Source organism: Gastrolobium bilobum, unplaced genomic scaffold (genome assembly GCF_033153095.1).
Source record: "Gastrolobium bilobum isolate Gb01-03AN ecotype WA unplaced genomic scaffold, APGP_CSIRO_Gbil_v1 utg7534, whole genome shotgun sequence".
Lineage (NCBI taxonomy): Eukaryota > Viridiplantae > Streptophyta > Magnoliopsida > Fabales > Fabaceae > Gastrolobium > Gastrolobium bilobum.
In genome coordinates, this window is record NW_026896607.1 from 219,254 (window position 1) to 245,543 (window position 26,290).

Consider the following 26,290-nt stretch of genomic DNA (forward strand, 5'->3'; position numbering starts at 1 on the left):
TTTTTTTTTTAAGTCTAAATTTTATTTTATTAACTAAACATGAAAAAATAATTTATAAATCAATTTTTTTCTGTTATGAAATTTAACATGTAAAATTAACAGTGTACAAAAAATTAATTTTGTTTATATTTATATTATGAAATTTGAATATTTTATTAGTTATAGACTTATTATGGGCTGTTATATGTATTAAATATAAATTATATTATATATATTAAAAATATTATTTAATATCAAAATGTGTCCTAACGTATCAAAATATGACATTGTTTAGAATTAACGTGTCGCGTGTCATGTCGTGTATGTTATTTTTACAGCAGGTGTCAAGAATTAACGTGTCACGTATCCCGTATCAGGTGCCATTGGATGATGGGTTAAAAAATTGAACCCACCCTGTTTTAAGGTGGGTTGACAGGTTGGCCCGCATATCACCAAAAAATTGTTGGATTGGCGGGTTGACCCGCCAAAATAAATGATTATAAATTTTTATTAAAAATTGTTCAAATAAAAAAAATAACACATGTCTATACTAATTGTGAACAACTCTTTCAACGGAAACAATAAGTAACATCTTAATATATAGAAAGTTGATCCAAACTTTGGAAACTTTGCTGACATGTCGCTCTCTCCTTCATTCTCAGGTTTTTGTTCACACTTAAAATCAGTTTGAAATGTTACTTCTTTTAGAAACTTTTTATTATTCAAAAATTAAAATATCAAAAATAGGTGGGATAATATTTCACATTTAAAATTTCTTAGTGGCTTACAACTGTATTAATGAGCTTATCAAATTTCAATTTGAAATTTAAACTTCAAATAAGCGGAAAATTTTTAAATTTAAAATATCATTTGTTGCATGTAGTTGTACTGATTACTCCATTTTGTTTTGCGTGGGTAATTGTTATGTCTATTAATTTTTACAAAAAAAAATTACTTGTTAATTATTATGGGTATACAAAAGATGTGTTGTGCTGCAAATTGCCCTTTGGTATACATCATAAGTGCACGATTTTGTTCTTCTTTGGTTCTGTTTTTAAGGGCTGGATTGATGAGCATTCACTTGCCGCTACCAAACCAGGAATTGGCATGATTGTTGCTGTAAAGAGGCTTAACCAAGAGGGCTTCCAGGGTCATAAAGAATGGTTGGTCAGTATCAATTCTTCTCTAGATACTCCTTCAGTTTCCTCTCTGATGCATATTATTCTGGCTTCAAACTTTATTTCATTGTATATTAACAAAATTCTAGGCAACTACTAGCTTTTTTTTTATACTCTTTCATTTTCCCGGTATGATCCCGTTTGGGGGATTCTCTGTGGAACTGTATGTTTATTCTCATTTGATCTTATTGGCATTGTTGGCCAATTCCTGTAACTTTAATAGCTCACTTTGGAAGGACTTGACTATGATACTGAAGTTCAATCATTTTCTAAGAATAAGAAAACGTTAAAACATGTAAGTTTATGTGCATGCATGTTATTGCGGTAACATAGGTATTCAACCACTTCAATTGAACATTTTGATAACATGCATGCACATAAAAGAGTATGCATAGGGAGTATATATAATGCTCATATTTGGAGTACATTATGTTCTTCTTTGGTCCATTGCTTTTACTGTATGCACCGATTGTTGAATATATTTTTATGTTTTAGGCTTTCATCTGATTCGATCAAAAGTAGCCAGAGGTTGACTCAGTTGTCCAGCCAATGCTCATATTCTTTTGAAAACGATTTTCTAAAAGATACATAAAGGAAGTTTATTAGTGATATTAAGAATTGCAGTGAGGTTACTACGTGCATTACTTATGGAACTATTAAGTCGATTAAAAGCAAATACAACTGGTGGTACAAGTCCTGTAAGAAATGTCCATGTTCTAATTGTGAAGATTTTGAAAAGTAGTATTATAAGAACTTTTAGAAACATCGGGATGAATATTATCCAAAGTACGAAGTTTTGTGTTTGCTTTTTAAAAAAAAAATCATTACTTTGTGATGTGTTACTGAGAGAAATTACAATTGTTAATTTGTTTAAGGTTTAGTGTTCAAGTCACAGTTGTTGATAACACAAATTTTGCTTCTTTTGTACTGTTCGATAGAGACTGTGTTTCTTTATTGGGAGTTAGTGTTGCTGAATTATGCGAACAACATTTCAAGCGGGTTTGGTTCTAATAACTCCATATTTTCTCTACACGGGGGCATTCTTCTGCATAGTATTTCAATTTGTTAAAATTTTATTGAAAGACATTTTTTTATAGGGTGCTGATTTGGAGCATTATCCAGAAGAGCTGAATGTTCTCAATGATAAACCCATGTTATTTAAGGTCTATGTGAAAATAAACAATTTGAACTCCTACAATGAGCCAAAATATCAAGTCTCAAAAATTTGCAGCAGCGAAAATATTATCACATCATTCATTATAGGGTTGGCAAAACGGGCCAACCCAGCTCAACCCGACCCAACCCACGTTCAACCCGAAAAAAATGAGCTGGGTTAGGGTTGGCTCGAAAAATAAATGAGCCAGAAAACTCAACCTAACCCGACCCGAGTCGGGTTATGGTTGGCTCGCGGGTTGGCTCGAAAAAATGAAAAAAAAATTCCATTAATGCTATAACTTCTAAATTTTTTTTCTAAATTATTAATTCATTCAATACAAAGACATTATACAGATAAACCATAGAAAATTTTGCATTTGGACTTGGACTTATTGGCAGTTGACACCACATTCACACTGTCACACATATTATAAAAAAAGTCTTTAATGCACGGTTTTGGACTTATTGGCAGCTGCAGGGTATTTTTGTTTGGGTCTTTGGAATTGGGATTTTAGGTTTTAGCTTTCCACTTTACCTTCATTAATTTTTATACTTTTATATTAAAAAAACCAAAACTTGCGAGCCAACCCGTTACCCATGGGTTGGCTTGATTTGTTTCGAGCTGAAACGAGTCGGCCTAACTCGAGTTACTAACTCAACCCGGCTCATTTTAGCCGGGTTACGAGCCAACCCAATGAGTTGGCTCATTTTTGCCAAGCCTAATTCCTTAAGTCCGTGGTAGACCCAAATGTATGTTGTTTTTTATTTAAGATGACTACACTTTTTTAGTTGTCTTTACAATTTGCATGCGTTTTGAATTTTTTAATTTACTAGATTAATTATTTACATGATGAATCTATATTCGATAGTGCTTGCGATATTGATATTGTATCGGCAGGGACAAGAAAAGCTGCGGTATGTTAGAATTATTGACATAATCGATCGTTTAAATACTGTAGAATTTAATTGTATAACGTATATTAATTTCGTGCAAAGTCGTTTCATTTAAAGTTTAAGTATTGCTTTTCTCTTTTGTATGTTTTCTGATTAAAACCTTTTTTATACCTTCATATTTTTGTTGTATATGAACGTAAAATTACGGGTTTAAATATTAATTCAATTGCTGATGAATTTATAGTGACATTAGTATTGTAATGGCATTGCTATAGGTACAATATTAATTCAATTGATGTATACCACGAATGAAATTTAAAATTTTAGCATAAAACATAAATTTTAGGTAGTGTTTGGTTGAAGGTTTATTTTAGGATTGATGGGAAAGTGTAGGTGGATATTGGAAAATACCACGTTTGGTTCAGGTTTTTTCAAGAAATATCAGGCAAATAGGATAGATGGGAAAATGACTTTTGTGTTGATTTTTGGATGAAATTCACTGTTACAGAATACCACTTGAGATGTGGTATTTTGAGATGACTGGAGAAGTGAAAAAACAGGTGCAAAGTTTCTCCCGAACATAGATTTTGCATATTTAAATAAATTTCCCTGGTAATATTTGGGTCAACCAAACAACTTTTTTTACATTTTCCTATCAAACTCACTTTCCAACCATTTTCCTATCAATTACATTTCCCTAGTAAAAAAAAATTTCTCCCGAACCAAACACTACCTTAAGATAAACAGATGTCGCGTATTTTTGAAAAAACAAATGTAAACAAATACTTTTTTCTTCTAAAATGAAAATTCTGCATATGCCAATCCTCATAGTGGAGTGGCCACCTTAAATGAATTTTGTTTTACATTACAGCAAAACCAAACTTGCAATACAGAAATTCAGTTGCCAATTCTCAAGAAGCTAATTGAATGCGTTTTAATGATAATGAATTGGTACATACATTGAATGGAGTAAAAGCAGTTGAATTACACATTTTTTTTTCAAAGTATTCAACTCCTATATTCAATATTGTAGTTCCCACCGTATTTTATTTTTATTTTTTTACGGAGGAGGAAAACAAAACGACATGTTTAATTGCTGCATTCCATGATTTCTCTGCATTATAACCCTCACATGTTTTATTATTCCTACTGCAAAATAATAATGTTCCAAATCCCCTCATGTTAAATGGACATTTTTCAATAAAACATTTTACCCACTACCGAGTTATTTATTGCAGATGTCATTTCTCAAGAAGGTAGATTATTCATTTGAACATTACTGTTGGTTAACCCCTTTAAATGAGTGCAATTAGTAATGTGGACTCCAATAGGAAAAATCAAACAAAATTACTATTGTCAATTGTTAAATCTTAATCCTAACATGGTCGAGTCTTCTTCTCAAGAGCAGAGAAGGTTAGAGAATCAACAACAGGGGACCATTAAAACTCTTCCGTACGCGTTATTGTTGGAGATTTCTGCAAGGGTTGTTGTTGATGGTATCGTTGATATTTACAACATTCAACTAACTTGCAGAGAATTTTGTCGTGTTGTAGAAGACGAATATTTATGGAAACATACCATAGAGCTTATGCTTGCTGATGAAATATATTAGCTTGTCGCGTGGATGGTGTTATTCTATTAAAATATCCTAGGAATAAAGAAGAATGAAGTATTATACAATACAGCTTATGCTTGCTGATGAAATGTATTAACTTGTGGTGTGGATGATGTTATTCTATGAAAATATCCTTGGAATAAATAAGAATGTGGTATTAGTAAATCGTTGTATAGGAAATGTGACTAAGTATTTGGTTTATTTTCTCACAATTTACAATGAAAATTAAAGAAAATGATTGACCCTTAAATACATTGAAAGTTGTTAAGTCTAATTTGGTGAAGCAATTATGAAGCAACTTATTTTTTTCATTTTTAAAAATTAATGATTCTGAAGCAACACATATTTTAGTTTTTAAAAATTAATGATATCCAAAGTTGTGTCCATAAATGAATCAATGTCTAATGGTTTATAACAACTGCCAAACTCATTCATCCTTATTCATTTTTTTGAAACCTACGGTTCTATAAGAAAAAGAGTAATAGAATTTTTCATAAAAAAGCTTGATGAAAAAATCAAAGCCTGACATCAAAACTCTTCCAAAAGAGTTGTTGTTGTATATTTTCGCAAAAGTGACATCTTATTCATTTGAAGACATATGCAACGTCAAACTAAGCTACAAATATTTCCAGCAAATTGCAGAGCATGATTTTGTCTATAGACATGTGTCCTTCAATATGTTTTCTAAATCGTACTTGGAATGGTTCACGAAAATAGTCTTTCATTGGGATGTTGAAGATGAATCAAGCTTCTGTGTTAAAGTGTTGGATTTTTAATTGTACAAGTTTGAATTGTGTTCACTGAAAAGCTTCAACAAGGAGCGAGAAGTCAAATTCTTGAAACGTTGCTATGAAAGTGGCAACCCAGCGATGCAGATGAGGAACTGAATAAATTCTTGAAACACATGCACATACGCACAATCAAAAAGAAAGAAAAAAAAAGGAGAAAATTAAGCTCTAGGAAATCCAATTTTCTTGACTTGTGACAATCACTATATATGGTGGAAAGAGAACTATAAAGAACCAATTCCACTCAAAAGTTTAAACTGTTGGGTGAGGCTACATTAATGGTTTTCTATTTCTCTAACACGCCCCCTCACACAATAGCCCACTGGACTTGAAAGATGGACAATGCACAGTCCCACCTACCTGTGCTTAACAAATTCCACGCTACTAAATTATTTATTAATTAAATGGAGATGTTGAGGATCGAATCCGCGACACTGAGGCTCGGATACTATGTAAAGAACTAATTCAACCCAAAAACTTAAACTGTTAGATGAGGCTACATTAATAGTTTTCTATTTCTCTAACAGAAGCAATGTTCCATATATGCAATGGTCGAAAAACAGCAGCCAAGTCAACCCAAGAAACTAAGAATTACAAGAAAAAAATCAAGATATATACCAAAAATCATTTCAAATACTGTGCAGGAATACTTAGATCCAAACAACAGAAAGAGATATATAAGTTTTAATATTATTTCTAAAATGGGTTTACCTGGGTGACAAGGCTCAAAGCAAGTCCTCCTCTACCTGCTCTTGCAGTATGACCAACACGATGAATATAATCACGTGGAAACCTGTAAATGAATAGTTCAAATCCATTTCATCTAATGCTTCAAAAGTCAACCAAGTAAATACAGAAAATAGCAAGGAAACATAACCTTGGAACATCAAAATTGATAACTAGATCAACTGTAGGAATATCCAAGCCACGGCTGACAACATCAGTTGCTAGTAGTATAGAAACCTTTCCTGATTTGAATTGATGAAGTGCATCAAGCCTCTGAGTCTGTGATTTGAATGAATATAGAGCTGCAGCTTCTTGATCCAGCACTTCCAGCATTAAACTTGATCGGTGACAATCTCTGCAATTTGGGAACTGTTAGAAACATACAACATCTGCAAAATAATTAGAGGAAGAGAATGCATAATAAATTAGGATAATTTATGTTATTTTAGAGATAATTGTGTTACTTAAATTTTAGGAATCTTGTCTTTTTAGGATCCTTATCTTATTGTTAGGGATTTTATATTATCCTTAGTTAGTTATTTGTTCCTTTATTTGATTGAGGTAAGGACAGGAGTCTAGAATTTAACCAAATTCCTATTTACTAGTATAAATGGGGAGTAGTGCTTTATATTTTGTATCATAACACACCATATAAATTCAATATCCTATTATTCTGAGTCTCTATTCTCTCCTTTTTCTCCTTCCTTATCTAAATCCTACAAATTCAACAAGAACAATAGATAAAAGTAACTATCAATCCCAAACACAGTACATAAAAAACATACAACCTTTCTTGCAAAAGCAGAATAGCCAGCAAAGTCATTAACACATCTTTTATCAACTACTATCAGACCTGGCAAATTAATAATAGGTGAACAATTCTTTAATGATTTTGCCAAAACTAAGAGCTCTAAGATTCAGTCACAATTATTAAACGGTTCCAAATAAATGACATCTTGAAATATGCCTCATTGATTCATGAAAGATGCCAGTACATGCTAAGCAAACAGCCTCAGATTTCCAGCCTATAACTTTCCACTTTCACTAATTTTGGCTTAACCATTGCACTTTTACTTCTCAAAATCTGAGTCTAAAACTGTCTTAAAATACAAGTAAATGCACCTTTTTATCTTTAACTGATTCGAACTTATCCAAAAGAGAAAAACAATAACAGCAGACAAAAAGAGAACCAAAGATTGATTCTACCAAATCCTCTATTATAATATGCTCCAACCATTCATAGTATAAGCAACAGAGCAAGAAGGTAAGCCTCTAAGACATACAAAAAATGAAGTTTTGGATCACCAATCAACTACAACTAATAACTTCATTTCAAATATTAATGTTAATCCATGGCCTCCATTTTCTTCTGAAAGACATGCATCCCATATTTTAAGCGAGAATTCCTATACGCACCCAATTTCTATTTTCTAATAAGAGACCACATTGTTTCAGTCCTACCATCTGCTAACTAACAAGATATAATTCCAAATTTTCAATGGCAGACTGCGACTCAATTTTCTTTGGGTACATAAGAACTGGTTTTTATTTACTGAGGCAATCTCATTGACTAAAAACCATTGGCGATCGCACAGAACTATACCAACAGGCCACAAACACATTCAATTAGACTTGGAGTCTACAGCCTGAAGCTCCAATATGTGTTTCTTGTCCTTCAGAAACAAAGAGATGGAGGAAACTTATAAAATCCACTCTAAATTGAAAAAAAACAAAGAAATGAACACAATAACTAATACAATCATACTCCATCATACCAGTATTATAATGAGATTCTTTTTCTTTTTTCTTCACTCTCGGTGGGGAAGAGGGAAGTTAACAAAAAAATAACAGCCTGATCATTTATTGAAGAAAAGTAATCAAAGGTAAAAGTTTGATATTAGCTATCAACTGTCTAAGAGAAACCAGACAATGCAAACTAAGCATTAATATTAACTAAAAGTGGCAACATGATCCTATAGCACCCAATTAGGGACCTACGAGAAGAAAAATGAATAACACACAATAATGCAGACAAAAAAAATTGGTTATGAAAAATTCAAACATGTCATCCAGAAAGATACCTGCATGTGGAGATAAATACAATGGCAGACTGAATGCCCATATCTTCCATTTTAGACAAAATATGCATCAAATATACTTCCTTCACCTTTTTGCCGATTTTCTGGTAAGCACTGAAAGATAAATTTCAATTCCTTCTAAAAACCAACATCCAGGACTCGATCTGCTTCATCCAAGACAAGGAACTGCAGCAGTATAGGTCAAATACTAAATCATAGAATTATGAAGACAAATGAATATTGTTTAAGCATACAACATGCAATTTTGATTGCTGCTATAAGCAAAGAGATTTTAATCAATGGATAGTTTTGTTGAATATTTGAGGCATTTTAGCTTGCTTTTTTTCTTTTAATGATTTTAGTTTAGAAGATTTCTTATCCAAAGTCCCTATTGTTGGATAATTGTTGTATTTTTGAACCACTTTGGATTGCCATGTCATTTCCTTGTCATTATTTTATTTAGGAGGATTCTTTGTCCTCTGGACCCCGTGAACTTTCTCTCTATTATGTCAATTATTACACTAAATATATTTACACTTACAGCAAGAAATCTATTTTAACCTTTACCAGCAAAAGGGGTAAGCAGTAAGCCTCTATAAGTTTGTAATGAACTAGAAACTAATTCCTGTCAAATTTCAATAAATAGTTGGAACCCCAAAAAAATTTAATACTTCCTTTCAAACTTGCTAGTTACCCTTTCAGCTCACCTACTTGAGAATACAAGGAAAAGGGAAAGATGACAGTTTAGAACCTATAAAACAGTTAGCAGCACTCACCAAGTAATCATATAGAAACTTTAACCAAGGCTACATATGTATTTTCAGTCCTAACGATGACACAGGATGTCATAAAACTATAATATAATTTCAGAAGGCCAATGGCAAGGTTTCATGAAATAGAAGAGTATACATAAGCGTCCACCTTAATTCCATCTCATAAATAAGCATTTTATCATAGTGCCAGCCAGCCACTCTTCTATTTTTCTTCATTTTTAATAGCTTAATTAAACCAAAAAAAGACTGATATAATTAAATTATGCCAGAAGTTACAGAGGTATTATTATTATTATTATTAATTAAAAAAGGCCAAAATGCAGGGCATGAAATGTTGAAGTTGAACTCTATCAATGATTTCTTAGTACCATTCGAGATCATGGATTCATCGAAGTTCATTCTGCCATTTTACTCCCTAATAATCAACAACTCGAGGACTAAACCCGCAACTTTTTCAAATGATTATCATCTATCATTTGAAAAAGTATAAGTTTTTCTCCATTTCATTCAAAATAATCTCCAATTAATCAAAAGTACTGAACTGTCAATTAATCAATGAATCACCTTCATCATTCAAATATCACTCACTCAATTAAACCTCATTTGCATTCGAACAATAAAAAAAATAAAAATAAAAACACCATAATCATCATGAATTCATCATCATTACCTTTGTTCTAGAGAAAACGGGAGGAATATCAGGATTATCTTGGAGCAAGAGCTTGATCCTGCCGGGAGTGGCGATAACGAGGTGAGGCCTAGCGACCAATTCCTTGGTCTGTTTGAGCATGTCCATGCCTCCAACCACCACTGATATGCGGAGGTGAAGGGAGGAGACGAGGGCGCGGAACTGCTCCGCAAGCTGAAACGCTAGCTCGCGCGTGGGCGTGACGACGAAGACGCCGAACGGATGCTCCGCGAGGCGGTGGATGATCGGGAGGGCGAACGCGGCGGTCTTGCCGCTACCGGTTTCGTCAATGCCGAGGACGTGGCGGCCCTCCAGGACCCTCCGGATGCACGTGGACTGCACGCGCCGCGGCTTCCACCCATTTGGAGAGTCCGAGATCGGCGAATGTGGTGGCAGTGACGGTAAAGGTGCCTTCGTGGTTTTCATGACCCGTCGGAGTTTTTAGCGGCGGCGGTTGAGGGGTTTTTGGAGGGTTTGCGAGTTGTTTTGAAGAGCGGAAAGTTTTTGTCTGATAAGAGTTGTTCATCCACTGTGTTAGTTTGGGAAAAACTCTCTCTCTTCCCCGTCTTCCAAAGATTCTGTCCAAGTCTTATTCAAACTTAATTTGTAAATAAAAATTCCCTTTCGGTGAGAAAAGATCCTGTCCAAGTCTTATTCAAACTTAATTTGTAAATAAAAAAAAAAAAAAGACGGAGAGGAAGAAAGAATTGAATTTTTAGCTCAATTCCACTGCCCCTCAGCAGCTTAAGGTGTGCGTCAATACTATTTAACTCATTGTCTGTTCTGATAATTTTTGGATGTGGACCTAAAGAATGGTGAAGTATGGCCTTATCATACTTCGATGCAATCTATCAGAACTTCATTCCAATACTCCAAAACCCGTAGTCCCTCGACGAACATGTGCCTCACATATTAGAAATTTACAGCAGATAGTTGCACATAAGAATTCGGAGAGAAAACGAGTTTTGGAGGGTATTGATGGTCTAGTAAGACTGTAAGAGTGAATGGTACTGATTAACACAACTAGCCATGAGCCCATGACAGTCTACACTGAAGGACAGTGTAGGGCACTTCACCCCCATGACTGGGAGGTGCTCACTGCCCTGTGAAGGAAGCCTCTGCATCAGCACTGTCTCTCTCCATTGTTACAACTTACAAGTACAACAACACTACTCCTATGGTCTATGGGTTGTGCTCTTCAACTTGCACACTAGTTTATAATTCAGCCAAAAGACAGATTTTCAATAATATGTCAAAACTCATGTTCGTCTTTTTTTTTTTTTTTTTGGTAAAAAAAAGCTAATGTCCTTGTTTTGTGTGCGTGAGAAGGGGTTAGTCATAAATTATTATAATGACAAAAACATAATAATAAAAAAAAAATTTCTCACCCGCTTAAAATTGACTGCATCTAATCCCAAAGCTTATCCATGAGCCAAGAACCATTAGATATAGGTTGGATTTTATACATGTCCATTGCATTACCTTTTGTCCACTTCTTCAACTATTTTACAAAATTTAAACGAAGCACAATTTTTTTTTTTTTATTTTTTTTAAGAAATCAAACGTATATCTCTTTTAAAGTTTAAATTGAGCACCAACACTGCCTTTGGCAGCACTGAAAGAGAATCATGACTCTGTTAAACAAATCAAAATACCAAAAAATTGAAGCATCTATAGGAAAGAAATCCAGCATATCACTATGTGAAGTTCTCCTTATTAGTGTTTGGTTGAAGGTTTATTTTGGGATTGATGGGAAAGTATAAGTGGATATTGGAAAATACCACGTTTGGTTCAGGTTTTTTCAAAAAATACTAGGCAAATAGGATAGATGGGAAAATGACTTTTGTGTTGATTTTTGGATGAAATTCACTGTTATAGAATACCACTTGAGATGTGGTATTTTGAGATAACTGGGGAAGTGAAAAAACAGGTGCAAAGTTTCTCCCGAACATAGATTTTGCATATTTAAATAAATTTCCCTGGTAATATTTCGGTCAACCAAACAACGTTTTTTACATTTTCCTATCAAACTCACTTTCCAACCATTTCCCTATCAATTATATTTCCCTAGTAAAAAAAATTTCTCCCGAACCAAACACTACCGGATAATGGAGAAAATACTAATCATTATCTTTCATAAATATTCATCTATTTCCAGTTAGAATAATAGGGGGATGCAACATGTAAGAACCTGCACCGTTAATTAAGGAATTTAATTATAAATTATGAGAAAATAGGAAATGATTCCATAATTGACCCTAATAATTATTATAAGGCTTTAATAATTATAGTAAGTGAGTAATAATGCTGAAAGTCACTTTTCGGAAGAAAAGTGCAGATACCGATTCTGCTAGTCGGTATAAATGAGTACCGAAAAAGTATCCGAAAAATTAAAGTAAGTGCATGTTAATTACTAGAATGATATGTAGGACTTGTAAAACGAGTTTCAAGTCCAAATAATGAGAACTGGTGCTAGAAATCGGTACTGGCTTGGAAAAGCGCGTACCGGAAAGGTGCTCAGAAAATTATAAGAAAAATATGATTAATCTTAGAAAATTATGTAGTTTCATAATCCAAAGTTTGGGATTAAAATGATAAGCGTAGCAATTAAAGTTAATACTGTGTGTTTAAGTGCGTTTGGGCTATATATACTCCTTTTAAAGGGCACAAAGCCCTAGATACCAGACTTTGAGCGTGATTTGTTGGTGGAGGCTGACCAATTTCTGTTCCTTTGGCCTTCTCCCTCATTCTTGAGCCAAGTTGTGACCTTTATTGGTTTTCTTCACCCTTTCTTCTTGTATACATTGGGTGGTGACTTGTGAGTGTGGAGAGTGGGCTTGGGGGAGTGCTCAGCCACGGTTGGTGAAGGGTTTTGGGGCTGGCTTGGTTAGCTTGGTTGTGAGAAGCTTGGTTTTGGTTTTTGGAGGTCCAAGTGGGGAACTTTGCTCTAAGGAACCAACCTTTATGGTGCTATTTTCGTGCACATCTTTGAGTCAGACTTGAAGGGGTTGTGTTGAGCTCCAAGAGCACCTTCATTCTTTGTTTTAAGCCTTTGGTATGTATACCAACCTTTGATCATGAGTTTAATGCTTAAAAATGAAAGCTTGATGCATGTTAAGGCTTAAAGATGATAACTTGTTATTGGGTAATGTTGAACACACCTAGAAATGCATGTTTAGGTGCTTTAAATCGTTACAAACCCAACATTGGATGGATATCTTCACGAAAATGCAGAACTGCATTCTGTCGTGAAATATCCGGATATCTGCCCGATGAATATCCGGATATGTGATATCCGGATATGGGGTTTTGGATATCCGGATATTTGGTATCCGAATATGGGATTTTGGATATCCGGATATGCACAGTGAGATATCCAGATATTGAATATCCAGATATAGTCCCGAGGAATATCCGGATATTTTGGGATTTCGAAGAACAGTAGCTGTGTTGTGAGGACAGTAGGCTATTGGGGGTTTGTGGACCCTAGATTGATGAAGTTGAACTTCTGTTTTAATTAAACTAAGTCAGAATCAAGTGATTAAGGGCTTATGGCTTGGTGAGAAGCCTTAAGATATAAAGCGTAATGAAAAGGCGTTGTCTTTAATTTGTATGCATGTGGTGCATGTTATTGATTTATATTTGGTCCATATCAGATTGTGATCTGCTGTGATTGGACTTTGAGCTTGTGGCATTGGATAGCTAGCTTAGAGGTAAGCTTTCGTGTTCTCGGTTTAGCCATGTTGTGGTTCCACTATGTCCCATGGGGGTATGGTTTATGCATGTTGTGTACATGCTTTTGGATATTTGATATGTTGATTGAACTTTACATGTAATGGCTTTTAATATGCATGTGTTGTTTCATCTTGACGGGAAGCCTGAGTATGTAGCGCCATACAAGACGGTGTACCGGGGTGAATGCAAGTGGTACTTGCACGGTATGTAGGTGATAGACGTATACCTGCACTGTCTCTGGCCAGTAGATTAGTATTTACACACATGGCATGATTATCTGCTGCATTGCATTGTTTTAGAAATGATAAATGATAAACTGCTTTTGAACTTATATTGCACATGTAAGTGAGCTTAGGGTGGAAGATCCTTGAGGACTCACTGACTTACTGAGATTTCTAGATTAGAGATCTTACCCCACGTTTGGGGAATGCTTATTTCAGGATCAGGTAGTATGGGTACTGATGCCTCAGGCGGTAGGAGGCCGGAGCTTAGCTGATTATGTTTTACTGCTTTATGTTAGCATGACTGGATTTGGATGTTGTTTATGTTTTCCGCTATTTATGATATGTTGTTGCTGAGACTGATGTTGGGCATGTTGCCTTATTTGAGTGAGCATGGGGATTGTCCATGACACTTTCTGTTAGTACTTTTAGATTGGAGTTGTATAAACTGCTAGATGGTCTGGTCTACATTGTTGTAGTTCCGTGACTAAAGCAACACTTATATTATCTATGTTATGAGGTATTTCAGTTAGCTGTTTTATTGCAATTACATACAGGCGATGTTTTATTAATTGATTATTAAGTAAGTTGGTAATGTTAATGGCATCATAATTGAAAAGAAAAAGTAATTCCGTATTTTTTAATCAAGCGCAGCTTAATACGATATTATGATAACATTACCGGATATATATGGGGTGTTACATTTATGGTATCAGAGCAATGGTTAGAGGGAAAAGCCTGTATGTATTGCAATTGCTAGGTTGTTTGGTTGTTTCTGTCTTTGTGTTTACTTCGTCGAATCTTATTATGATGCTGTATATATGATCACATTGCGTGGGCCTGATCAACTCATAATTTGTGTAACTTGTGCAGAGTCATGGTAAGGTCTGGGAGAACACGAGAGACTTCTGAGGATCAACCCGATCCTATCCTGACTGTATTGGCTGAGATGCAGGCGGCTAGGTTAGCCGATCAGGAGGCCGCTAGAGTGGCCAACGCGGCAATGATGGATGTTGTTCGCGAGGCGAACCGGATAGCCGCAGCTGAGGTTCGTGAAGTGAACCGGAGGACCACTGAGGAAGTCCTCGAGGCGAACAGGATGGCGAACATGACGATGATGAGAGTCATGTTGGAGGAGATGAGAGCTGGTCCTGCTGTTGGACAGGCTCCACCGCCGCCGCCGCCACCACCACCGCCTCCACCTAGTGTTCAGGAGGAGAGCCTTAGTCACATCGGCAGTGCTACTCATGCCGCTGAGACGGGGGAGTCCCTTGTGGGGATTGCTGAGGATCGTGATGTGATCGATCGCCGGCTGAATGCTTTCAGGAAGCATAAGCCACCTGTGTTTGAGGGGTCTTTGGATCCTATTACTGCTGCGAGATGGCTAGAGTCGCTGGACAAGTTTTTTTCGGGTTATACAGTGTACAGACCCACAGAAGCTTATGTTCTCGACCTACATACTGGAGGGCGATGCCCATGAGTGGTGGACGCACACCTCTCGTGCTTTTGAGAAGCAGGGCTGTGTCATGACGTGGCCATTCTTTGAGGAGTGCTTTCTGGGCCGATACTTTCCCTATGATGCGCAGGAGAAGAAGCAGGGAGAGTTTGATCGTTTGGTATAGGGCTCGATGTCTGTTGATGAGTACCTGGCTAAGTTTAATGAGCTAGTGAAGTTTGCACACTTTCGGATGGTTCCTCCTACTCCGTTGTTTCTGGCAGCTAAGTTTCGCAGGGGACTTAGTGAGGTGATTGCTGAGCATCTTGCTGGTGCTGCTTCGAGGGACTTTGGTACACTGGTTCAGCAGTGTAAGGACATCGAGGATGTTTGCGTGGCAAGCAAGGCCAAGAGGGCCAAGGTTGAGGAGAGCAAGGGAACAGGTGGTTCCACTCCTGCTCCTACTTCTTGGAAAGACAAGAGGTTTGCCGATAAGGGCAAGGGAAAGCAGTTAGCGACTAGGCAGGCGCCTGGTCAGTTCAAGAGAGTTGTTTCACATCAGGGAGTTCTGCTAGGCCTCCTACCACTCCGAGATGTTCGGGATGTGGGAAGGAGCATGTGGGACGCTGTGCTACGAGGCAGTTGTTGTGCTTCAAGTGTGGAAAGGAGGGCCACTTCTCTAGAGATTGTCCGTCGTCGACGGCGAGAGCTGCAGCTGTTCAGGCAGTTCCTTTGCAGATGGTTCCGATGGAATCTTCTTCGGCACCTGTAGTGCCACCTTCTGTTGGGAGAGTTTATACACTGGATAGGCAGCAGTCGGACCGCGCTCCGAACCTTGTCAGAGGTACTGTGTCTATTGGTGATTCTTTTGTTGATGCTATCTTTGATTCTGGGGCTACTCTTTCGTTTGTTGCTACCCCGATTGCTTTGGGGCTTGAGTTGCCCAGTGCTGTGCTTTCTCCACCGTTGCGGGTGACTACCGCCACCGGAGAGATTTGTGATTCTACCACTGTACATCGCGATGTAGTGTTTCAGTGGGATGGCCGTGAGTTCTCGGTAGATCTGATAGGATTGCCGATGGCCAACCTTGAGATTATTCTGGGCATGGATTGGTTGTCTAGAAACTGTGCATTGATTGATTGTTGTGCAAAGCGCGTGGTGATGTCTCCATGTGATTCCACAACTAGTTCCTCGCCATACATTTCACTGCTGCAGGCCAGGAGAGCGTTGCGAGCAGGGGCATTGGGTTATGTCATGTTGGGTGGTTTGTCGAGTGGGACACAGGAGGATATCACTGGCATTCCTGTGGTGGGGGAGTTCGTGGAGGTGTTTCCTGAGGAGATTCCTGAGTTTCCACCGCAGCGGGAGATAGAGTTCTCCATCGACTTGTTGCCCGGTATGAGGCCGATTTCTTTAGCTCCTTATCGGATGTCGCCACCGGAGTTGGCTGAGCTGAAGAAGCATATTGAAGATCTTTCGACGAAAGATTTCATTCGACTGAGTGTGTCTCCTTGGGGAGAACCGGTCATCTTCGTGAAGAAGAAGGACGAAACAATGCGATTGTGCACCGACTACAGCAGTTGAACAAGGTGACAATCAAGAACAAGTATCCCCTTCCTCGGATCGATGATCTGTTGGATCAGCTCAGGGGCACTTGTGTGTATTCCAAGATTGATCTCCGGTCCGGATACCATCAGATTCGGGTGAAGCCGGAGGATGTCCCGAAGACCGCATTTCGTTCGAGATATGGTCATTTTGAGTATTTGGTGATTCCGTTTGGACTCACAAATGCGCCGGCAGTGTTCATGGATTACATGAACAGGATTTTCCAGCCGTATCTGGATCAGTTTGTGATTGTCTTCATTGATGATATTCTGATCTACTCCAAGACTGAGGAGGAGCATGCGGAGCATCTGAGGATTGTTCTGCAAGTGCTGAAGGAGAAAAAGCTTTATGCTAAACCTTCTAAGTGTGAGTTTTGGCTCAAATCAGTCAAGTTTCTGGGGCATGTGATTTCAGTAGATGGAGTTGCAGTGGATCCCAACAAGATTGAGGCCGTGTTGGATTGGGAGAAACCCAAGACAGCTACGGAGGTGAGGAGCTTCTTAGGTTTGGCAGGTTACTATCGGAGGTTCATCAAGGGTTTTTCCATGATGGTTCTCCCTTTGACTCGCCTTACCCGAAAGGAGACTCCATTTGTGTGGACTCACGAGTGTGAGGCGTGCTTTCAGGAGTTGAAGGAGAGATTGACTTCTTCACCTGTGTTGATCCTTCCTGATCCTGAGGAGCAGTTTGAGCTTTACTGTGATGCTTCTGGAAAGGGGCTGGGCTGTGTGCTGATGCAGTCTGGTAGAGCTGTTGCTTTTGCTTCGAGGCAGTTGAAGCCTCATGAGGAGAACTACCCGACTCATAATTTGGAGTTGGCTGCGATTGTGTTTGCTTTCAAGATTTGGAGGCATTATCTTTTTGGTTTGAGGTTTGTGGTGTTCAGTGACCACAAGAGTTTGAAGTACCTGTTCGACCAGAAGGAGTTGAACATGAGGCAGAGGAGATGGATGGAGTTCATCAAGGACTACGACTTCGAGCTAAGGTATCATCCTGGCAAGGCCAATGTGGTAGCTGATGCTTTGAGTCGGAAATCCAGTAGTTCATCCAGTTTGCTACTTGGTAACTTCGATGTGGTTGAGAAGTTCCGCCACTTGGCAGTGACCGCTCCGTGTGCGAGCGTACTTCTCGGGTTGGAAGCATCAGATGTTGTGAATGAACTACTAGAAAAGATTAAAGAGGCACAAGTTCAGAGAGAGTGTCTGGATTATGTGAAGAACCAAGACGGTGTGTCTTGGAATGATGATGGATTGCTTTTGTTCCAGCGGAGGATTGTGGTTCCTTGAGGTCCGTTGACAGAAGAGGTTATGGCAGAAGGCCATAAGGGTCAGTTTTCTATCCACCCTGGTGCTACTAAGATGTATCAAGACTTGAAGAAGAACTTCTGGTGGCCGGGCATGAAGAAAGATGTTGCTATCTTTGTGTCCAAGTGTTTGGTTTGCCAGAAAGTGAAGATTGAACACCAGAAGCCGTCTGGTAAACTTCAACCTCTTGAGACTCCGGAGTGGAAATGGGAGAGCATTTCCATGGACTTCGTTGTGGGTCTACCGAAGACTCAGGTTGGCTGTGACTCGATATAAGTCATTGTGGACAGACTGACGAAGTCTGCCCATTTTCTTCTAGTGAAGGTGAGCTTCACTACAGAGCAGTTGGCCAAACTGTATGTTCGCGAAATTGTGAGGCTTCACAGGGTGCCCGTGAGTATCATCAGTGATAGGGACCCGAAGTTCACATCTCGGTTCTGGGAGGCGCTGCAGGGAGCTTTTGGTACGCAGTTGAGACTGAGTACAGCCTATCACCCTCAGACTGATGGATAGACTGAGCGGACTATCCAGACCTTGGAGGACATGTTGCGGGCTTGCACGTTGGAGCAGGGCTCGGCATGGGATAGGTACCTTCCATTAGTAGCGTTTTCTTATAACAACAGTTTTCATGCTAGCCTGGGCATGGCACCATACGAGGCGCTCTACGGTAGGAGGTGTCGTACACCTACCTGCTGATCGGAGGTTGGGGATCGTGAGTTGTTTGGCTTGGACTTTGTCCAAGATACCACCCTGCAGATCCAGATGATCAGGGAAAAGCTGAAGCAGGCGCAAAATCGTCAGAAGAGCTACTACGATGTCAAGCATCGTCCACTGGAGTTCAGTGAGGGTGAGCACGTGTTTGTGAGACTTTCACCTGCCACGGGTGTTGGACGGGCACTCAGAGTGAGGAAGCTGAGCCCGCGGTTTATTGGGCCATACCAGATTCTTGGTAGAGTAGGATCTGTTGCCTACCGACTTGTGATGGTCCTGTTGATGGTCCTCAAGAGTTGAGGCCCATTAAGTGTAAATTGTTCCACAAAACCCATGTTTAGGTTATAAATCACTCCCCTCAACCTTCTTCTTTCCATATAGAGCAACTGTTTTGAATAAGTGGACCAGAGCAATACCGAAAGTGGGAGTTAAGGTAGACCTTGAGCAAATTTAACATTATCTTTTTCATATGACTATTGGGTTAGTTTTCTTTGTTCAGGACACCTAAGGCCCATCAGAGGGAACCACAAAATGAAGAGAGAAGAAGGAATATCGCGCAGAAAGGTAAAAAAGCCTGTTGTAGTACAACAACAGTCAAAGGAAGCAATGGGAAGCCGCCAAATCAGCCACAGCAGAAAAGGTGGAGGTGCTACCTCTGCTACAGTACGAAAGCAAAGAAGCTGAGCAATCAAAAGCCGCCACGTCAGCTGCAGCAGAAGGAGTGGAGGTGCCTCCCTGAATCCGATACTCCCACTCACAAAGGGAGCCAAAAGCAAGGGGGACCACTTCCATTTAATGCCAAGCTGGCAAAAAGCAAGGCTACCGTTGGAGATGATTTCTATTCGGAGCTGAGCTGGCAAGAAGCAAAGCTACCATTGAAGAGGATTTAAACAGAGCAAGACCCTTGAGGAAAGGAACAATGAAGATCAAATGAAGAACCCTATAAAAGGAACAAGCATTCCTCAAAAAAAGATCATCAGCGCCCATCCTAGGACTCGTTATCTCTTTGTTTTCTTTTTGTAAAAAATGCTCACTAGGAGCTAACTTCCTCTAAGTAGGTGAGGGTTCCATAGAAGTAATCCCTGTTGTCTTAGGATAACTTTGTAAGGAACACATATTTTATAAATGAATTTTGAGTTGCTCTTTGGTTTAATTTATTGATTTTGTGAAACCCTTTGGGCTGGCAACCTCATCCCGGGACCACTCGGTTGATGAAACACTGACAAAGGCGTGTGGAGCATTATCAAGATCCTGGGGTAGTTTAGCCTGAAGAAAGGAGGGAGAAACACCTGGAATGGGGAGCACTGCCATGTGAATCCATGCTCTTTTGAGAAGGCATCATGGTTTCCTTGCATATAACTCCAAGTACTATGGAGTAACGTGGAGAGTAAGGCCTTACCCTCTGCTTACCTATAGCAAAACAAGGGAAGGAGCAAAATCCACTTGTAAAATATGCTACCAAGCAGGGTTAACCAAAGGGATGAAAACATGGAACCCGTAACACCTACTTGACTTTTTCTGAAATTAATCTTAACTCAAACTTCTATCACAACCTTTTCCTCACGATAACTGAACTGTGTTTTACCAGCTGATGCTCTTACTTTCATTTCGTTGACTGCTCTTGAAGTTACTTAAATTGATGCCTTTTTATTCGATGACCGTGCTAAGTCATTCACTGCTCTCATCTGGTTCAGAATGGTTAACATTGTTTAACTAGCTGCCCAGAGATTTCTCTTTGTGAAGCTTAGCTGAGAATAGTACTTTCTTTTATTGCTCCATTTTACAAATTAAGTTTCCTTTAGCGCTTCTTACTTCACAACTGCTCCCTGAGGACGATAAATCTGGGGCTACAATACCCTATATTGCTTGACACGTACGCTTGCGTATAGTTGAAGAGGGTTGCTCTTAGTCAGAGTAGATTGCTCCTGTTGGCAATCCTGATTATTACTCTGCACTCTTGCTCTCTGAAAAGATATTCCCGAGCAGCTCTCGGTTCGACCAAGCAATTGGCGCCGTTGCCGGGGATCATTTGGCAAGAAAGGGCGTTTTTAAGGAAACATTTTTGTTGTTTAATTGCAGTCTTTTTGTTTTGATAGACCTCCTCCATTTGTATGAGCACAGAACCTACAGAACTTGGACTGGAAATAGTACTTTTTGATCCAGAACCCGAGAGAACCTTCAGAAATAGAAGAAGAATTCAAAGGTTGAGAAACATTACAATGGAGGAGGTTGTAAACAATGATAACAATGGAAATCATAATCATGAGCCTGAACAAGGACCGAATGAAGGAAGAGGGCCATCATTGAATGATATGGCTGCTCCCTTCAGAAATGGTCCAGAACGAGGGTATGTTCCCCCTCCCTTGAATATCCCGAACTTTGAAATAAAACCTGCAATGTTCCAAATGATTATGAACGCTGGTCAGTTCCATGGACTGCCCATGGAAGACCCTCACAGTCATTTGTTCCATTTTCCTTAGCTGGAAAAGCCAAAGAATGGAGGAGAACATTGCCCCCAAACTCCATCACCAGTTGGGAGCAATTGGCGGAACAATTTGTTACCCGATTTTTCTCCCAAGCAAAACAAGCCCAAGTGAGGGCTGATATAGCTTCCTTTCAAATGTATGATGGAGAAAGTCTGTATGAAGCGTGGGAACGCTTTAAAGAGTTGATACGAATTTGCCCGAATCATGGAGTTTCTGATTGGGGCATCATTCACACGTTTTATCATGGCTTAACCCCACCATTGAAAGCAACTGTTGATGCAGCTGCAGGGGGAGATCTTTTGGATTTTACTTATCCAGAAACCTACCAGTTGTTGGAAAAACTTTCAAAAAAACATATTTCATGGCCTTCCACACGACACAGTGCTCCTAAGAAAGCAGGAGTTCTAGAGCTAAGCTCAGCTGATGCTCTTTCAGCACAAATGGCTTCGCTCCAGAACACTATAAAAAACTGGAAGCCCATGGAACAGAAAAAACCAACTGAGCAACTTCTCTTGACTCAATCAAGTCAGAGTTGCCCCACTTGTGGAGGTCCTCATGAATATGAGGACTGTAACAATCTAGCTGCTGTGTGCTATGCAGGAGGGTATGACAACAACAACAGGAGCAATGACAACTATCAAGGGAACAATAACCGAGGCTGGAGGAATCAGAATAATGCTGGAGGTAGTGGAGGAAACTACCAGAACCGACCCCCGTATCCCAGGCAGAACCAACAAAACTGGGATAAGGGTGAAGGGAAGTCCCAATCCTTTGAGACTTCTGTCAAGGAGTACATGAATCAGAACAGCGCAGCCATGCGAAACCTAGAAACCCAAATTGGTCAGCTGGCTGGAGCACTCAAACAGAGGCAACCAGGGACACTCCCTAGTGACACAGAAAAGCCGTCTCAGGATAACCAGGAGCATTGTAATGCTATAAGCCTACGAGATGGAAAGACTTTACCACCCCCAGATTTAGTGGCACGACCTCGAAAGCGCGAACCAGCAAAACAGCCCATAGGAAAGGAAGTTGAAGAAGCCACTGACCCTTCACACCTTGAAGCTCAGACAGGACCAGAAGAGAAGGTCCAGAGCAATGAGTCTGCTGAAATCAAACCGGATGACGCAACACCTGTAGCAGACCTTGGAGCAACAAAAGTCAGTGAACCAGTTTCAGTTCCAACTTATGTTCCCCCATGCAAGAGAAGGAGTGAACCGATTGAGCCTCCTTTTCCACAGAGGTTGAAAAAGCAACACGAGGATAAGCAGTTTAGCCAGTTTCTCGACTTGATGAAACAACTTCACATAAACATTCCTCTAGTAGAAGCTCTGGAGCAAATGCCTTCGTATGCAAAATTTATGAAGGACATTTTGTCAAAAAGAAGAAAGATCGAAGAGTTTGAGACGTAGCTCCTCTCTCTCAACAATCGTGCAAGTACCTGACTAAAATTCCTCCCAAACTAAAGGATCCTGGTATATTCACCATCCCGTGTACAGTTGGGAAGAACTATCTTGGTCGGGCACTTTGTGATCTGGGCTCAAGTGTAAATCTAATGCCAGCTTCCATCTTCAAGCAGCTTGACATAGGAGCAGCAAGACCAACCACAGTCACTCTTCAACTTGCAGACCGATCTATAGCCAAGCCAGAAGGAAAAATTGAGAATGTCCTTGTCCAAGTAGACAAGTTCATTCTACCAGCTGACTTCATCATCTTAGATTTTGAAGCAGATCAAGAAGTTCCAATAATTCTGGGCAGACCATTCCTGGCTACCGGTGATGCTATCATAAATGTCAGAAAGGGTGAACTTTCTATGAGTGTAAACGGAGAAGAAGTGAAGTTTAATGTCATGAAAGCAATAAAGTTTGATGAAGATAACACTGAGGAATGCTCTAGCATTTCGATCCTTGTCGGTCGGTCATAAGAGAAGAACAGCAGGAGCATTTGCAGCCAGAGATAGGCATGAAGGACTTTGAAGAGCTGGAAGAATACCTTGCATCCATCAGTTTCCACCAACCCCAGGGAAGGAAAGAAAGGGTCTTTGAATCCTTAAACCGATCAGAGCAGGAGCAAAGACCGAAATTGCCTTCAGTAGAGCAACCACCTACCTTGGAGTTAAAACCCTTACCTGAACACCTGAAATACACTTATTTGGGTAAAGACAACACTCTCCCTGTGATTATTTCTTCTTTGCTAACCCATGAACAGGAACTTCAACTCACACAAAAGCTCAAAGATTACAAAGGAGCAATCGGCTGGACCATGGCTGACATAAAAGGAATTAGCCCAACAATTTGCATGCACAAGATTTTGCTCCAAGACCCTGACAGCTCATCTGTGGAGCATCAAAGGAGGCTGAATCCCAATATGAAGGAGGTGGTAAGAAAAGAAATCATCAAATGGCTTGATGCAGGTATAATCTATCCCATCTCAGATAGTAAATGGGTTGCTCCTGTGCAATGCGTTCCAAAAAAGGGTGGCATTACTGTAGTTAAAAATGACAAACAAGAGTTAATAGCCACCAAAAAAATAACTGGGTGGAGGATTTGTCAAGACTACAGGAAATTAAATAATGCTACCCGAAAGGATCATTTCCCCCTTCCTTTTATTGACCAAATGCTGGATCATCTAGCTGGGAAAGAATTCTTTTGTTTCTTAGATGGGTATTCGGGATACAACCAAATCCCGGTTGCTCCTGAAGACCAACACAAAACCACTTTTACGTGCCCCTTTGGGACGTTTGCATTCAGAAGAATGCCTTTTGGGCTATGTAATGCCCCTGCAACTTTTCAAAGATGCATGTTTGCTTTGTTTACTGATTTGGTAGGAGAAGCAGTAGAAATTTTCATGGATGATTTTTCTGTCATTGGTTGCTCTTTTCCTACTTGCCTTAATAACCTTGAACAGGTATTGAAAAGATGTGTCAAGAGCAATTTAGTGCTGAATTGGGAAAAATGCCACTTCATGGTAAGAGAAGGCATTGTGCTAGGACACAAAATCTCAAGCAAGGGCCTCGAGGTGGACAAGGCTAAGGTGGAAGCAATTGAGAAGCTACCTCCCCCTACCACAGTAAAAGGGATCAGAAGCTTCTTGGGACATGCTGGGTTCTACAGACGTTTCATTAAAGACTTCTCCAAAATCGCCAAACCACTTTGTGAACTTCTGGAGCAAGACAGGAAGTTCAATTTTGATGAAAAATGTTTGACAGCCTTCCTGGAGCTCAAGTCGAGGCTGGTGTCCGCACCCATCATTCAAAGCCCAGATTGGAGTCTTCCTTTTGAACTAATGTGTGACGCCAGCGATTTCGGCTTGGGAGCAGTTCTTGGGCAGCGAAAAGACAAAGTCTTCAGAACTGTTTACTACGCTAGTAGAACTCTTACTCCGGCACAAGCCAACTACACAGTGACGGAGAAGGAGATGCTGGCAGTTGTATTTGCATGTGACAAGTTTCGTTCATATCTAATATGCTCCAAAGTCACAGTATTCACTGATCATTCAGCAATCAAGCAACTCTTTGCTAAGAAGGATGCCAAGCCAAGACTAATTAGATGGGTACTGTTGCTCCAAGAATTTGACCTTGAGATCAAGGACCGGAGAGGAAGTGATAACAAGGTGGCTGACCACCTATCTCGATTAGAGAGAGCAAGGCCACAAGAAGGAGATCATATCAAGGAGACATTCCCTGATGAGCAGCTTCTGATGATCTCTGAAAAACAAGCTCCTTGGTTTGCAGATATTGCAAACTACCTGGCTGCCGGAATAGAGCCATACCACTTGAATCACCAAGGGAGAAAGAGGTTCCATCATGAAGCTAAGCAGTATTTCTGGGACGACCCTTTGCTCTACAAAAGGTGTTCTGACCAATTACTTCGAAGGTGTATCCCTGAAGAAGAACAACAGAAAATACTGGAGCAATGCCACAACTCCCCTTATGGAGGACACTTTGCTGGAGCAAGAACAGCAGCTAAAGTGCTGCAGTCAGGTCTATACTGGCCCTCCTTGTTTAAAGATGCTAATGTTTTTGTTAAAAAATGTGACAGGTGCCAGAGAACAGGGAACATTACAAGAAAGCATGAAATGCCCCTTGTTCCAATAATGGAGGTTGAATTGTTCGATGTATGGGGCATTGATTTCATGGGGCCTTTCCCACCTTCCTTTGGAAACAAGTATATACTTGTTGCAGTTGACTATGTGTCGAAATGGGTAGAAGCTGTTGCTACCCCCACCAATGATGCCAGGATAGTGCTGAAGTTCATCAAGAAGAATATTTTCACTCGATTTGGAACCCCTAGAACAATTATCAGTGACAGGGGTACACAGATAGAAAAGATTGGTCCAATAAATTGGATGATTCCCTATGGGCGTATCGGACAGCTTATCGAACACCCATTGGCTGCTCCCCCTATCAGTTGGTGTTTGGAAAAGTGTCTCCAAGAAGAGGACCCGAACAGGGAAAAAGCTCAAGCCTGAGCAAACCACAGTCCATAGTCCTCAGTAGCTCCAAACACGGAGATCTCGACCGATGGCTGACCGAGGATATAGCAGAACTGGATTGGGAACTCTTCGTTGAGCCTCCCTCAAGAGCTCGCACCGAGTTCGTGACTGCATTCTTGGAGGGGATGAAGAAAGAAGATCTCCCAAAACTCCTCATCAGAGGCGTGAAAGTAGACTTCTCCCTTGAAGAAATCAACGAAGCATACAACACTGCTTCAGTTCCTGCTGAACAAGATGAGTTTGATAGATACTGTGCTGGCCGAGGAGATGAGGCCATAACTGGAGAAGTGCTTCGAGAAATAGGCTCAGAAGGAGCAACCTGGGGAACAAAGGAATCCATCCCTAGGAAGCAACTCAAATTCGAAGCAAAGGTATGGATGAATTTTATTAACTCTCGTCTGATTCCCGTGAGCAATGACTCTCTATTG

General features: G+C 39.7%; 1 non-coding gene and 2 pseudogenes across 1 annotated transcript; 1 reads left to right on the plus strand and 2 right to left on the minus strand.

Moving 5' to 3' along the window:
- LOC133300878 (uncharacterized) overlaps positions 1-26,233 on the plus strand; it is a 98,371-nt pseudogene extending 72,138 nt beyond the window's left edge.
- LOC133300868 (DEAD-box ATP-dependent RNA helicase 36-like) lies at positions 5,826-11,030 on the minus strand (annotated as a pseudogene).
- LOC133300884 (small nucleolar RNA R71) lies at positions 21,478-21,582 on the minus strand. The gene has a single exon (XR_009750110.1). It is a non-coding gene; the product is annotated as a small nucleolar RNA R71 (small nucleolar RNA).
- Positions 26,234-26,290: the final 57 nt, after the last annotated feature.